The 14,853-nt window shown below is 43.7% G+C and overlaps 1 long non-coding RNA gene across 1 annotated transcript in view; it reads right to left on the minus strand.

Moving 5' to 3' along the window:
• LOC136864616 (uncharacterized) overlaps window positions 1-14,853 on the minus strand; it is a 237,182-nt gene that overhangs the window by 61,201 nt on the left and 161,128 nt on the right. The window contains exon 2 of the long non-coding RNA XR_010859339.2: window positions 11,835-11,959. This is a non-coding gene — a long non-coding RNA (uncharacterized lncRNA). The remainder of the gene's footprint in view (window positions 1-11,834; window positions 11,960-14,853) is intronic.

The following is a 14,853-nucleotide window of genomic DNA, read 5'->3' on the forward strand; positions in this document are numbered from 1 at the left end:
CATTTTCTGGTCATTTTCAGATATCTGGCGTTAACTTTCTGTGAACTGAAAAGTGAAAAATTACTAAGTATATGAGAATCAGGACATACAGTTCGGCATATGTTTCAAATTTCCACCGCATGTGAAGTCGGGTTACGATAAGCAGTACAATGAAATATTCTTTTTACCACAAAAGATCCCAATCTGTTCTCCAAGTGGTCGTAGGCTATTCCCCGACAAGATCTGCCTTTGAGTGATAAAAGTCATATCCGTGATCTGCATTTTGCGGCCGAGCTTATCCTAAAATGAGAGTTTCATTATTCATGTGAAAACGTGGAAATTCAAAGACAGAGACGCAAACTGAATTCCACAGCAGTCCCACACATTTTTCCAAATATTCTGATATATGTATTCTGAAACATCATAGCAAGAATATCTCCATATCAACGCCAATCTACCAAATTAGATGTCCCTTCCAATCATGATTATTTCATACTGGACTCCCCTAGCATTAGCTCTGCAAACTCTAGTGTTGATGATAAGGGTTGGTGCTGATAATCAGAGCGAATTCATCTTAAGAAAAGAACTAACCACCTCCAGAGATAGTTCCTAGTAAGATTCAATATTACACTGAGCACGTTAACGTATAAATTACGTAGTTATGTAAGAATTGCACGTGTATGACATACGTATTTGTAACAATATTTTGGCAGCTTGCAGAGGTTTAATATGTTTTTACGATATATTTCGCAGCATGTACACTAAACAGTTGACATCTTGTTTTTTAAGGTTACAACTGATAATTGTAACGGAGTTTGCTATGCAGTCAGTTTCGTGGCGACTTACTGGAAGAACATTTAACGCAACTAAACACATACGCATTTGAGATACTGATTACGTTACTGACGACCAATTTTTGAAGTAATGTTCTTATGTCATTACTAACTAAAACATTCCCTAAGCATTTTTCACATATTACAAGACGGTATCTTAATTTGCATCAAACATATATTGCAAATAAACACAAGTCATCCATCAGTAAACAAAATGCACAGTCCTGAAACACCACAATAATGAATACACTGTTTCAGATAATTTATTTAAACGATACATTCCGAATTAAGTCACATCAAATCTCATTTAGAAACACTGTTCAGAATCAGCTGATGCCTATATATCTACACCAGCGCCGCGTAAGAAAGGAACATTTCAACCAGCACAAATCGTCACACAGTATATATCTTCACTCCTCTTACAACGGTTCTCATAAGAGAAGACGGCGGACATCACGGAGCTCTCTACGGAAGAGAATGCGAACTTATTCTCCGCCATCAACGTGATGGACTTCATGCTATAGCCCAATCACTCTGACCCGGACAACCCGACGCTACTTGTGTACTACGATGAGAGGCTGTTACGGACGGTCGAAAACCTGATGGAAAACGTAAAGGCAACTGCTGTACTTCCACATCTCCTACGATTGAGACAGCAATACAGCCAGGGACATCGAGGCGTTCCTTCCCGGGAGAGTATTCATTCACCCTCAGGATCCAGCCAAATTGCCGTACTAAGATAATTTTTTTAGCCCGCTACAGTCCGTAAGGATTGCGGGCAAAGGTGAATCTCTCTGTGCCAGGGAGGACGTCGCCACGCAGATGGATCAGCTGCCCGGCTCGGGCAACGAACCTCGGTTGCCTGAGACGAAGACGACCAATACGCGGACAAACAGGATGCACAGTCATAGGCAGGTGGGCACGGATCCGTGCCTCCTCCCTGTCAAAGAACCCGCGTCTGCGAGACCTGGTGTGGAAAGCGACGCTCCCGAGCGTCATCCTGCGCTGCTTCTCGAAGTGGACGCAGACGCCAAAGGGCGCCAACCAGGAACGTCAGCCACCCGTAAGGGTCACCTAGGTGCAAACCAGGACGGCAACCAGGACAGCGGACGGCAGCACGGAAGTGGAGACGAACGCCCCCCTGGCGTTCTGATATTGCTACCCAGACCTCGCGGCCTGATAGCATCAGCTTCACGATGCAGATATCATTGTGTGCCCCACAAGACAGGGCAAATGCTAAGCAGCCAGCATATACCGAAGCAGACGACACCGCCACCCAGGAAAGAGAAGCCCGCACTACAGTGGGGCATCCCGTTGCCTCACGGTTCCCAGGCAGGGAGGCGGGCCACTCACAGGAGGAAGCCGCCTCTCCTACAAAGGAAAGACCATTGCTAGGAAGGAGACGCCGACGCCGCAGCAGGAATATGATGCCGGTCCACCAGGGGAGAGCTATTCAGCCGCAGCCCACGACAGCTCCCAGGAAGGCAATCGAACGAGGAGCCAATCAGGAGGGAGCCTCGAGGGGAAGCGGCAGTCAGGTGAGGTCCAAACGTTCCTCTCAGCAGTTCTTGCAGTATTTCCGCTTTATGAGGTGGGGCCACCATCAGGTTAGCTGTGGGCTCTACGTGGTGTGCGCCAACTGCCCGGGGGCAAACCGGCTCCCATCGTGGTTGTTCGGTATATAGAACCATACCTCGAGAACAGAGGAAGGAGACCGTCGCCATGTATCTGCCCCCTCCAGTACAGTAGATCCCAGCCACTGTCGGCAGCCCTGAAGATGGTTTTCCGTGGTTTCCCATTTTCACACCAGGCAAATACCGGGGCTGTACCTTAATTAAGGCCACGGCCGGCTCCTTCCAATTCCTAGGCCTTCCCTATCCCATCGTCGCCATAAGAATAGCTGTGTTGGTGCGACGTAAAGCAAACAGCAAAAAAAAAAAAAAAAAGATCCCAGCCACGGCGGGCATTGGCGCATTCTCCGAGATCGCAGAATACGCACCAGCGTCCCCAAGGGGACCAGTCTTTGCAGCAGGTCTTAGTATTTTCCGCGGCATGGTTTGGTAACCGGCAAGGCCCGCGCTACTCACAACAGTGCCTAGAAGGACTGATTCTCGGAATAGCTGAACTGGTATGTAAGAGAATACTGACTTGTGCATGATACCTATTCCAAACTAACAATATTACCTGGACTTTCCCAGCCCACATCCTTGCATGTGCTATCTAAAATTTGTCTGGTTTCACACGTAGATACTTTTTTATTTCCTCTTATGTGGTCTTCTCCTGATACTACCCGATTACACCACTATGATACCTCATCATCCCATCTGGCCTGCTAGCACGCTGAGCATGGGGACAAGCAGATTCCTCCCACAGTATCACTTATTCCCAATCTTCCCTGCTGTCTCTTTATCTTCTTGGAACAGCACGTTGGAGGTGATATAGCTGAGTTCATCACCACGCGGGGGGAGGGAGGATAGGCTGTCAACTTCGGCCGGCTCGGTCGGAGTGACCACTGATAGTCACCAGCAGTGCTCCGTCCCTCGAGCATGAAGCCTGAGGGGAACTGGTGGACTGCTGAGGAAACCGGAAATATTTTTGTGGACCGAGGGACGGTTCGCCCCCCCCCCCACCTGTTTGGTGGACCGAGGGACGGTCCAGGAGGAGCACCTCTCCCCCATTTTTTGTTGGACCGAAGGACTATCCAGGGGTGGGGTGTGGACTGTCTCATTCACTAAGCTTAAATCCATTGGACCGGTCTAGTTTATGCTATGCTAGTAGATACACAAAAAGGCCTTCTTTCAGGAGACGGATGCAATTTATGGAAAACTAGGGATGCTCGAGCATGCGTAGGCTTTCTTACTCAACGTAGTAAAATATGTAGTTGTGTTCTTGCTACGGGGCGGTATTCTAATACTGGATAAAATCGCAATGTATACTGACTGAGCAAATGTCATGGGTAGCGGAGCACTGGTGAGCAGGTGTGTTGTCTGCGCACCACACGCCCCCTGTGCCAGCGACAGTTGTATAGGAGACCTTGTGAGCAGTGGCTGTGCATGTGACATGTGTAAGATGGAACGTCGTCGTAAGCTGACACCGTTCGAATGGGGTATGGTGGTCGGTGCCCGACGGATGGGAAGTGCGATTTCGGAAGTGGTGCGGGAATTCGGCATCACACGATCAACCGTATCCAGGGTGTATCATGAATGGTTGAATGCGGGTGTCACTGTCCACAACAGACGAACGACCAGGCGGTCCAGCCGCACTCGATGACCGTGACCGGCGACATCTGAGACAGATTGTCAATAGTGACAGATGGGCAACCGTGCAACAAATCACGGCTCAATTCAACACAGGCAGTGCTAGACACGTCTCCCAGTGGACAGTCCCTAGGAACAAGGGTTCTATGGTGCAAGGGAGCCGGCGCCGCACATGGGTGCCACTGTTAACCCAACGTCATCGGGCACAACGACGCGCATTTGTCGCCAGTCACCAGGGATGGACACTGGAACAATGGCGTAACGTGATAGGGTCGGACGAAGCACGATATCAACTGCACCATGCCGATGGGAGGCACCGTGTATGGTGCAGACCACATGAAACGATGGATCCCGCTTGCCTCGAAGGTGTGGTCCAGTGCGCTGGTGTCTCTGTTATGGTCTGGGGTGCATTTTCCTGGTATGGAATGTGCCCTCTAGCTGTTCTGGAAGGGACTTCGAATGGTACGCGGTATGTTGAGCTGCTCGGAGACCATCTCCACCCATTTTTGGCCTTCCAGTGCCTAGACGGTTCTGCGGTGTTTCAAGATGAAAACGCGCCCCCTCATCGCTCCCACGTCGCCCGGGAATGGTTCCAGGAACATGCAGCGGAGGTCCAACGACTACCATGGCCACCCAGGAGCCCCGATATGAACCCTATCGAGCATATCTGGGATGTCCTGGAACGTAGGCTCCGTGCCATGGATCCTGCACCCACGAACAGACCAGCATTGGCTGCCGCTCTGCAAACGATTTGGTGTCAGCTGCGTCCAGAGGAGGCCCCACACGCTATTAGATGACTATCCCATGACATTTGCTAAGTCAGTGTAGATCAGTATATTCGTTCAGTACTGGAAGAGGTAAATAACTGAAATTTATAAATTCGACGACAAACAATGTACAGAAGAGAGCGGTAAATTCCATTTTTCGTATAGAAGTAACCTCATAGGGAATTTGATTCATATTCTTACCGATTATGCCTCAAGGTGTTGCACTTTGTTAAAATTGAAAATGAATGTTGGAAAATCTACCTTCGGAGCCAAATTTCTACGTTTACAATTCCAAGAGAATGACTGACAAAGATGCTCCAAAAATGGGTGAAAAACAATTTGGGAATTAAAAAATATGTAATATGAATGAAAACAAGCCAATCAGTAGATGTAACTTTAATGTGTATAATGTACATAGGCACAAATATTACGAGAACGTTACAATTGTACGCCTCCGCTGAGTAATTATTAGACCTGGGATTTTAAGGCAAATGCCTAATTTGTTCCTTACAAAATAACATGATTTTTTAAAAATATGTTGACGTTTCATGATAAATCCCTTACATTAATAGAGTTTTATAGTGCCCTAAAATGCCTATTTAGACCTTTAAAGCCTATTTTACTATTTTAGTGCCTAAAAATGCCTATTTTCTACATTTAAAATAAAATTCAACTTCGGTAAATTTTACAATCACACAATGGATATCCCTGGAACGAGCAGAAGAGCAAAGGGTGGGTTTTTCACAGAAATGTGCTCTTCCCAGACAACTGTCACCAAAGGAATGCTGAGTGAAGGCTGGAGGGGCCATCTAGGAAGAACAAGGAGCAGGTAGTAAGAACGGACATACTGTGTCAAGTTGCCAGTGAAAGAACATCTGTTTAAGTGAATATAGTTCATCATGCCTAAAACAAAATCATCCAAGATTACAATGGCTTGTATAATTTCTAGGGAGAGTTTTGATGGCAAGATTATTTTCTGCCAGTACTCCAATAAGCAGCTATGTGCATATATTTTAAATTTCATATTAATCTAAAACTAAGATTTTGATATTGGCTCCTCTAATTGTAGAGACCTAGTCCAGGCGACCTGGGTTCGATTTCCAGTACCAGCAGTAATTTAGAAATCTATGAGGTCTGGAACGGTGTCGACCCAGCATCGTGAAGAAATTTGAGAAGCTACAGTGGGCAGGGGTCACGGAGGCAATATGGCTGAGGGATGTATCGTGCTGACCACATGCCACCCAATATCTGCAGGTCATGAGCTGGGCAGCAACCGTTATTGAAAGCCAACGCCCTTCGGGGACTGTAATGTTCTTGTTCTTAATTAACTTTAGAGTAATAATAGCTTAATTTAAATAGTTCAAAATTACAAATTTTATTCAATAGCTCACCTTTTCTATTCCTCATCTTGGTCTCTAATTGGCATCACTTTATTGTGTTTTAGATTTCACGTGAGAAAAAATGCCACCTTAAGCACCATGCAGATACTGCCAGTCACAAAGCGAAAGCAGCCATGAAAAGTAACATTAGACAGACTCTGCTCACACAAACTATATCTCCTACAACCCATAATGGTTTCTATGCTGATATGTGTAGAGCCCTAGTTGCAGCAAATATCCCCTGGAATGCTGTGCATAATCTGGTTTTCAGAGATTTTTTACAGTAATACACCAAGCAGCACATCCCATCAGCATCTACATTAAATAAAAACTACTTATATATTTGTTACAGTGAGGTGATTTTGTCAATCAGGGAGGATATTGGGGAGTCTTGCATATGGTTGTGTGTGGACGAAACCACCGACTCTGCGGGCAGGTACATTGCTAACCTTATAGTAGGAAAACTGGAACCCAATCAGGCATCTACCGCTCACCTTCTTTGCTCTAAACAGCTTGAGAAAGTCAATAGTCAAAGCATTACATACTTCATCAACAAGGGGTTGCAATTGTTGTATCCTGGGAGTGTTGATGATTCTGAAGTCCTTCTCCTTGTCTCCGATGCTGCTTCCTACATGATTGCCACTGCACCTCTCCTCAAAACTTTCCATCCTTCTTTAATTCATGTTACTTGCATGGCCCATGCCTTGCATAGACTCGCAGAAACAGTTAGGGCCGAGTTTCCTGCAGTAAATACTCTCATTTCAACAATGAAGAAAGTGTTCTCTAAGGCTCCATGAAGAATAGCCATCTTTCGAGAGAAACTCCCCTCTATTCCCCTACCACCACAGCCAATCATCACCCGTTGGGGTTCCTGGATGGAAGCTGCCTGTATTATGCAGAACATCTTGAGGAAATCGTAACTGTGATCGACAATTTGCCTTTAACGGACAACTCTGCATGTTTGTCGTCTGTCAAAGAGCTGTCAAATGATTGTTCAAGTGTTCAGAGAGACATTGCCTATATTGAGGCAAATTTTTCATTTCCTCCAGTCACCATTAAAAAAATGGAGGAAAAAGGAAAGAGTCTCAAACAGCAATTTTCTGTAATTGAGGAAGCTGAGAATAACATACAAAGTGCTAGGGGCAAGGTAGGGGATAAAATAAGAGACAAGTGGTCTAGTGTACTGCAGAAGAATCCAGGTTATTCAGTGCTGAAAAGGGTACATCAGGTAATGGATGAGGAAAAGGTAGACTTACCAAATGAAATTGAATTGAAAAATGTGGGTAAATTTTCCTATGCCCCTCTAACATCTGTGAGTGTGGAGCGTTCTTTTTCTGCTTTCAAAGTGATTTTAACAGACAAAAGACACAGACTGACTGGAAAATTTGGAGAAGATTATTGTTATGTACTGTAAAGGAAACTACGAATGAAAGTACTGTAGGAATGTTCCTCACAAATAATAAACACATACTCCATTCACGTTTACACCGTTATTGGATGCCTACAGTGCTGATTTAAGGTTTTAGATCAGTAATAATGATACATAATCCGTAACTTTTTTGACACATGACTTTTTATATAGTTTTTGATAAATGTCTTTTTTATTCTGTCTTAATTTTACAGTTATTTCGGTTAAGAATAGGGGTACCACATTTGTTAAAGTAAAGAAAGTATCACGTCACAGTTTAAGTGTATATTGTAATATTTTAAAGTCTATTTCCTGCCCATCCAACATTTTAAAAACATATTTTAAGTGCCTATTTTATCTTTTAAATGAATATTTACTTGTTTTAAAAGCCTATTTTAGGTGCCTTAAACTAATTTTTTTAGAGCCTAAAATCCCAGGTCTAGTAATTATATATCAATGTGTATAATGCAAATAGGCACAAATGTTACGAGAACATTAAACTTGTAGGACTCCGCTGACTAATTCAATATCAATATTATTTAAACGACAACGCATTCTTCTTTTTTGCTAGTGGCTTTACGTCGCACCGACACAGCTAGGTGTTATGGCGATGATGGGATAGGAAAGGCCTAGGAGTTGGAAGGAAGCGGCCGTGGCCATAATTAAGGTACAGCCCCAGCATTTGCCTGGGTGAAAATGGGAAACCACGGAAAACCATCTTCAGGGACGCCGACAGTGGAATTCGAACCCCTATCTCCCGGATGCAAGCTAACAGCCGCGCGCCCCTAACCGCATGGCCAACTCGCCCGGTACCGCGCATTCTAAGCTGAGCATGCCGGCGCTATTTTCTTCACTGTTGAGCACATGTTGTATGTCTACTAAACTCAGTTTTACGGCTAGACGCCCTTCCTGACACCAATTCTATGTAGACGGATGTATTCAATATTGCTTGTTTCAGTGGTGGTTGGTAGTGTGATATGTTGTTTGTAAATGAAGATGTGGAGTAAGACAGTATTCGAGGAATTAACCAAACGCGGCTAATATTCCGGTCAGTAATTAACCGAACCCTGCACCTAATGAACCGAAGGCCATTACGCTGACCATTTAGCAAAGGAGTCGGACAACTTGGGTATAACTAAGGGCAGGATTTGCTACTTGCATTACTTGCTTTGCAGAGAAACTGTAAATATCCAAAGTGCACATATCAATCAGTTGCTGAATTAGACTTACGTTCGTAATATTTAGTGTGCGTTTAAGCGGACTGAGTTTAGTTTAATTTATATGTTTCTAAACCATGTGCTTTCCCAAGCCAATATTTGATGAGATACAGTATTCAATGTGCACTACGTCTTCTGGTATGGGCTAGATTAAGTTCGTTAATACCGAGCTCGATAGCTGCAGTCGCTTAAGTGCGGCCAGTATCCAGTATTCGGGAGATAGTAGGTTCGAACCCCACTGTCGGCAGCCCTGAAGATGGTTTCCCCTTCCTGTCCCATCGTCGCCATAAGACATATCTGTGTCGGTGCGACGTAAAGCCAGTAGCAAAAAAAAAAAAAAGTTAATTTCACTTACACATACCAACGACTAATTATTCATCCACCATCTTAGTCATTAAATACAACATTTTGTTATTTTTGTAAATGTATTAGTCTGGTTAGATGTAAGAGATGGCAATCTGGTCTTAACCTGACCAGAATCAACCATCCTGCAGAGACTCAAAATGTGTACTTTCTCGAACACAAATAACTACATAATACATACATACATACATACATACATACATACATACATACATCATTATAGGCCGTTATGCCTTTCAGCGTTCAGTCTGCAAACCTCTGTGAGTATACTAAACGTCGACACAATCCTCTATTTGCAACTAGTGCTGTGGCCTCATTTACTTATATCCCTCTTATCTTTAAATCATTAGAAACAGAGTCTAACCATCGTCGTCTTGGTCTCCCTCTACTTCTCTTACCCTCCATAAAAGAGTCCATTATTCACCAGGTAACCTATCTTCCTCCATTCGCCTCACATGACCCCATTACCGAAGCCGGTTTATGCGTACAGCTTCATCCATCGAGTTCATTCCTAACTTAGCCTTTCCCTCCTTATTCCGAGTACCCGCCTGCCATTGTTCCCACTTGTTTGTACCATCAATCATTCTCGCTACTTTCATGTCTGTTACTTCTAACGTATGGATAAGATATCCACCCAGCATTCCCTCCCGTAATGCAAAGTTCGTCTGAAAACAGACCGATGTAAAGACAGTTTCGTCCGGGAGCTAACTTCCTTCTTACAGAATACTGTTGATCGCAACTGTGAGCTCACTGCATTAGCTTCACTGCACCTTGATTCAATCCCACTTACTATATTACCATCCTGGAAGAACACACATCCTAAATACTTGAAATTATCTACCTGTTCCAGTTTTGAATCACCAATCTGACATTCAGTTCTGATGAATTTCTTACCTACTGACATCAATTTAGTCTTCGAGAGCCTAATTTTCATACCATACTCATTGCACCTATTTTCAAGTTCCAAGATATTAGACTGCAGGCTTTCGGCAAAATCTGCCAATAAGACAAAGTCGTCAGCATAGGCCAGACTGCTTACTACATTTCCACCGAACTGAATCCCACCCTGCCACTTTATACCTTGCAGCAGATGATCCATGCAAACTATGAACAGCAAAGGTGAAAGATTACAGCTTTGTCTAACCCCTGTAAGTACCCTGAACCAAGAATTCATTCTACCATCAATTCTCACTGAAGCCCAATTGTCAACATTAATACCTTTGATTGATTTTAATAACCTACCTTTAATTCCATACTCTCCCAGTATGGCGAACATCTTTTCCCTCGGTACACTGTCATATGCTTTCCTTAGATTTACGAAACATAAACACAACTGTCTATTCCTCTCGTAGCATTTTTCAAATACTGTACCTGACGCATACTGATAATCTGATCCTGACAGCCCCTATGTGGTCTGAAACCACATTGGTTTTCATCCAACATACTTTCAATCACTGATCGCACCCTCCCTTCGAAGATGCCAGTGAATACTTTGCCTGGTATACCAATCAATGAGATACCTCGATAGTTGTTGCAATCCTTCCTGTTCCCTTGCTGATAGATAGGTGCAATTAATGCGTTTGCCCAATCTGAAGGTACCTCATCAACACTCCATGCTAATCTTACTACTCTATGAAGCCATTTCATCCCTGCCTTCCCACTATACTTCACCATTTCAGGTCCTTTTTCATCTATTCTTGCTGTTTTATGACAATGGAGTTTATTTACCATCCTTTCCATATCTTGAAACGTAATTTCACCATCATTTTCCTCCTCCCTATGACCTCTGTTGTTCGCGACACCACCATGATGATTCCCATTTATGTCGAGATTTTCAAAATATTTCCTCCACCTGTCCAGTGATACCCTGTGGTCTATTATGAGTTCACCTGAATTACCCAAAACACTGTTCATTTCCTTTTCCCCTCCCTTCCTAAAATTCTTTATTACTGACCAGAAATGTTTCCCCCTGCTGCTTGACCTTGCCTTCCCAGGTTATTACCAAAATATTCCCACGACTTCTTTTTGGATTGAACAACTATTTGTTTCGCTCTGTTTCCTTCATCTACGTACAATTCCCTGTCTGCATCAGCCCTTGTTTGGGGCCATTTCTGATGAGCCTTCTTTTTAGGTTTACAAGTTGCTCTCACTTCATCGTTCCAAAATGATGTTCGCTTTTTCCCATCTTTACACACAGTTGTTCCTATGCATTCCCTTGCTTTTTCCACTACAGCATCCGTGTCAGTAGCTCAATATTCACAAATATCCAATAATATCAGTATTAAAATAATTTAGAACGATTATCTTTCACTGTGCTCTTGGCAATTTTGGAGCACCAATAGTAAACACCGAGAGAGCTGGCTACGCGGTAAGAGTCGCCTTGCTGTGAGCTGCAATCCGGAGATGATCGGCAGCCCCGAAGACGGATTTTCATGGTTTCCCGATTTTCACACCAGGCAAATGCTGGGGCTGTGCTTTAATTAAGACCACACCTACTTCCTCTCCAGGTCCAGCCCTTGCCAGTCCCGACCTCGCCGGAAACCTATCCGAGTTCGTGCGATGTTAAACCACTCATAAGATAAAATAAAAATCACACTACACACAGACCTACAGAATGATGGGTATACTTACCCTTAATCTGACCGGAGGAGGGGTGTCCAGAGGCTGCTGGGCATGACGACTGGTACTGCCATCAGTCCGGAGCCAGCCATTATCAGCCATCCCAACACGACCCGCCACCGAGTCCTGTCAGTCGCCTGTAGAAGAAAGTGAGGAGCAAATCAATTTGATGGTAGGAAGAATAGAAAAATAGAGCACTTTTCTCCTTCATCCAACACAATGAATGAAACTTAATTAAAAAGAACAGTGCACGTACTTTAAGAAAATTGTTTTCACCTAGAAGGCTCACAACCAGCCTGAACCGTAAAAGAGCACTTCAAAGGAGAAGTCACTGTATTTGGAAAATATGAATCATTCAGTAACCTATTATATTATAATACATTTTTCTTATATTCTTAGATTTCGTATACATCTACACAGTAGGTTTGAGAGTTGACGGTAACATGACGGGCTATCGACGTAAGCTACGTCAAATTTCTATCTTTCCATATAGAATGCATCTGGCTTCCGAATGATCTTTCGTTAACAATTTTGTACACTGGCGTTGTACGGTACTTGCTGACACCAAATAATTTAAAATGCCAATACTGGAAACTCGCTGCCAAGCGGACGAAGCTAAAATTCCCGGCCGGCACTGCTTGCCAATTTATTGTAACTTCATTCTTATGTTGAATAAAAGTATCACCACATTAGAAATAATAGAAAGATATACGGTCTCCGAGGAAACTAGCAGTCGTAGGAAATGCAGAGGCTTATATCCTACAGCAATATTGGGAAATAATGATCAAATGATCCAATAGCGGCGATTGGGAGTTAGAAGTGGGGGTGCAAATAAGTATAGACACTAAAACGTACCCGGTCTAGGGCTATATCGGGGGGGAGGGGGGTGAAGGGTATCAAAATTGAAAATAAAAACTACAAAATGGCAAGTATTCTGTGCTCTCTGAGCGAATTTCCATAGAAATACAAAGGTTTAGTCTACGAAATTCAGTGCGGTAATAATAGTACTATACAATAAAACTTTCACCAAACGAAAAATAATTAGACATGCAGTGCAACTGAATAGAAGTTCGGCGTTATTATACAATCAAAATGTAATTTCGTATTTGACTAAATACTAACAAAAGAAACGACACTAGACAGAACTGAACAGACACATTTACTGAGTGAGACTGCCAGACTGACGAATGCACGCGGTAAGCGGGTGAATCATACCCCAGTGTCCATAACTTTGGCAAAAAAGAATATATATACATACTACGCATTGATGCGCGAGTCTCCACTACTTGCTGTGGCGCTGTACGAATCTGTTAGCCGCGACGAATGACATTTTGTGCCTATTTCTACTAAGTATTTCTCTTAATAATTGAAGAAATTAAAGGAAGGAATTAGCTGAAAAAACAACAGGGTCTGTACAAATTGCTTTTTTTAATAATATGTAGTTTCAGGGGAATTTTTAAATAACTGTTAGATTCTTCAGTGTGCTGAAACTTAAAAAAACGGGTGGCAAAAATGGAATTTTTCTCCACAAAGTGGGGGGCGACTGCCCCCCCCCCTCGCCCCTCCTAATCGTCGATTCTGAAATGATCAACAGAAGTGTAATGCTAGCGCATATCAACTCAGCAGTCTGCAGCCATCAGATAAAATTCACCGAAACAAACTCGGTGATAATCTGCACCACAGGGAGAGTGTAACCTTGTTGAAGGCCGAGCTTGATGAATTAAATATCTTTGTAAATAACTAATAACGGGGCGTTTCTGTAGAGACACTGAAGAGCTTATACTGTTAAAACTTCATTACAGTTCGGTTTTCATTTGTTCTTGACTCCGCAAGGTACAATTATCTAAAGGAATCACCTTGTTGAGAGATTCCTTTTTCATTCTGTTTGCTGGTATTCTTAAAATTCAGCTAAGAGCTAATGAATACGCACTGGAGTTACAGGAATAATTTCACGCATACGATAAAGTTCTTTCCTTTCTTTTAATCGGCCTAGACATTTGCAATAAGTTTTAATGTTGTTTAATAAAAAACATATTTTCTGCGATATGAGCAGAAACCGCCCGGGGGGACTTAATAATGTGAATGAGATATAAAAGATCAGCCTGAAAGGCAATCGACCCCCCCCCCCCAGGTACCTTGCTGAGCGACACCGTGCTCAAGTATTTCCTCACCACGAAGCATTGCATAACCCTCCCTGTTTTGTTTTGTTTTGTTTGTTTACAAGTTGCTTTACTTCGCACCGACACAGAGAGATCCTATGGTGACGATGGTGCAGGGAAGGGCTAGGAGTGGGAAGAAGGTGGCCGTGGCCTCAGTTTAAGGTACAGTCTTTTTTTTCTTTATTTCGCACCGACACAGATAGGTCTTATGGCGACGATGGGGCAGGAAAGGCCTAGGAATGGGAAGGAAGCGGCCGTGGCCTTAATTAAGGTACAGCCCCAGCAATTGTCTGGTATGAAAATAGGAAACCACAAATCATCTTCAGGGCTACTGACAGTGGGGTTCGAACCCAGTATCTCCCGGATGCAACCTCACAGCTGCGCGCCGCTAACCGCATGGCCAACTCGCTCGGTACAGAATTTTGCTGCACACATATCATCTACCTCACGTGAATAATGGACTTAGATTTCGCCAAGCGAATATTCACCGTCTTCCCTAATTCTTTTCTTTTGACCAGGTCTTTTGCATTCCCTCCCCAAGAAGTCGAGAGAAGGAAACACTTTGTTCTTCAACCTATTACCATGAACTGAAAACATATTGCATGTGATATTAAGCAGGCTGAAACTAAAAACGAACCGGGCTAGTTGGCCGCGCAGTTAGAGACGCGCGGCTGTGAGCTTGCATCCGGGAGATAGTGGGTTCGAATTCCACTGTCGGCAGCTCTGAAGATGGTTTTCCGTGGTTTCCCATTTTCACACCAGACAAATGCTGAGGCTGTACCTTAATTAAGGCCACGGCCGCTTCCTTCCAATTCCTACGCCTTTCCTATCCCACCGTCGCCATAAGACCTATCTGTGTCGGTGCGACGTAA

The sequence above is a fragment of the Anabrus simplex genome, chromosome 2 (assembly GCF_040414725.1).
Source record: "Anabrus simplex isolate iqAnaSimp1 chromosome 2, ASM4041472v1, whole genome shotgun sequence".
Taxonomy (NCBI): Eukaryota; Metazoa; Arthropoda; class Insecta; order Orthoptera; family Tettigoniidae; genus Anabrus; species Anabrus simplex.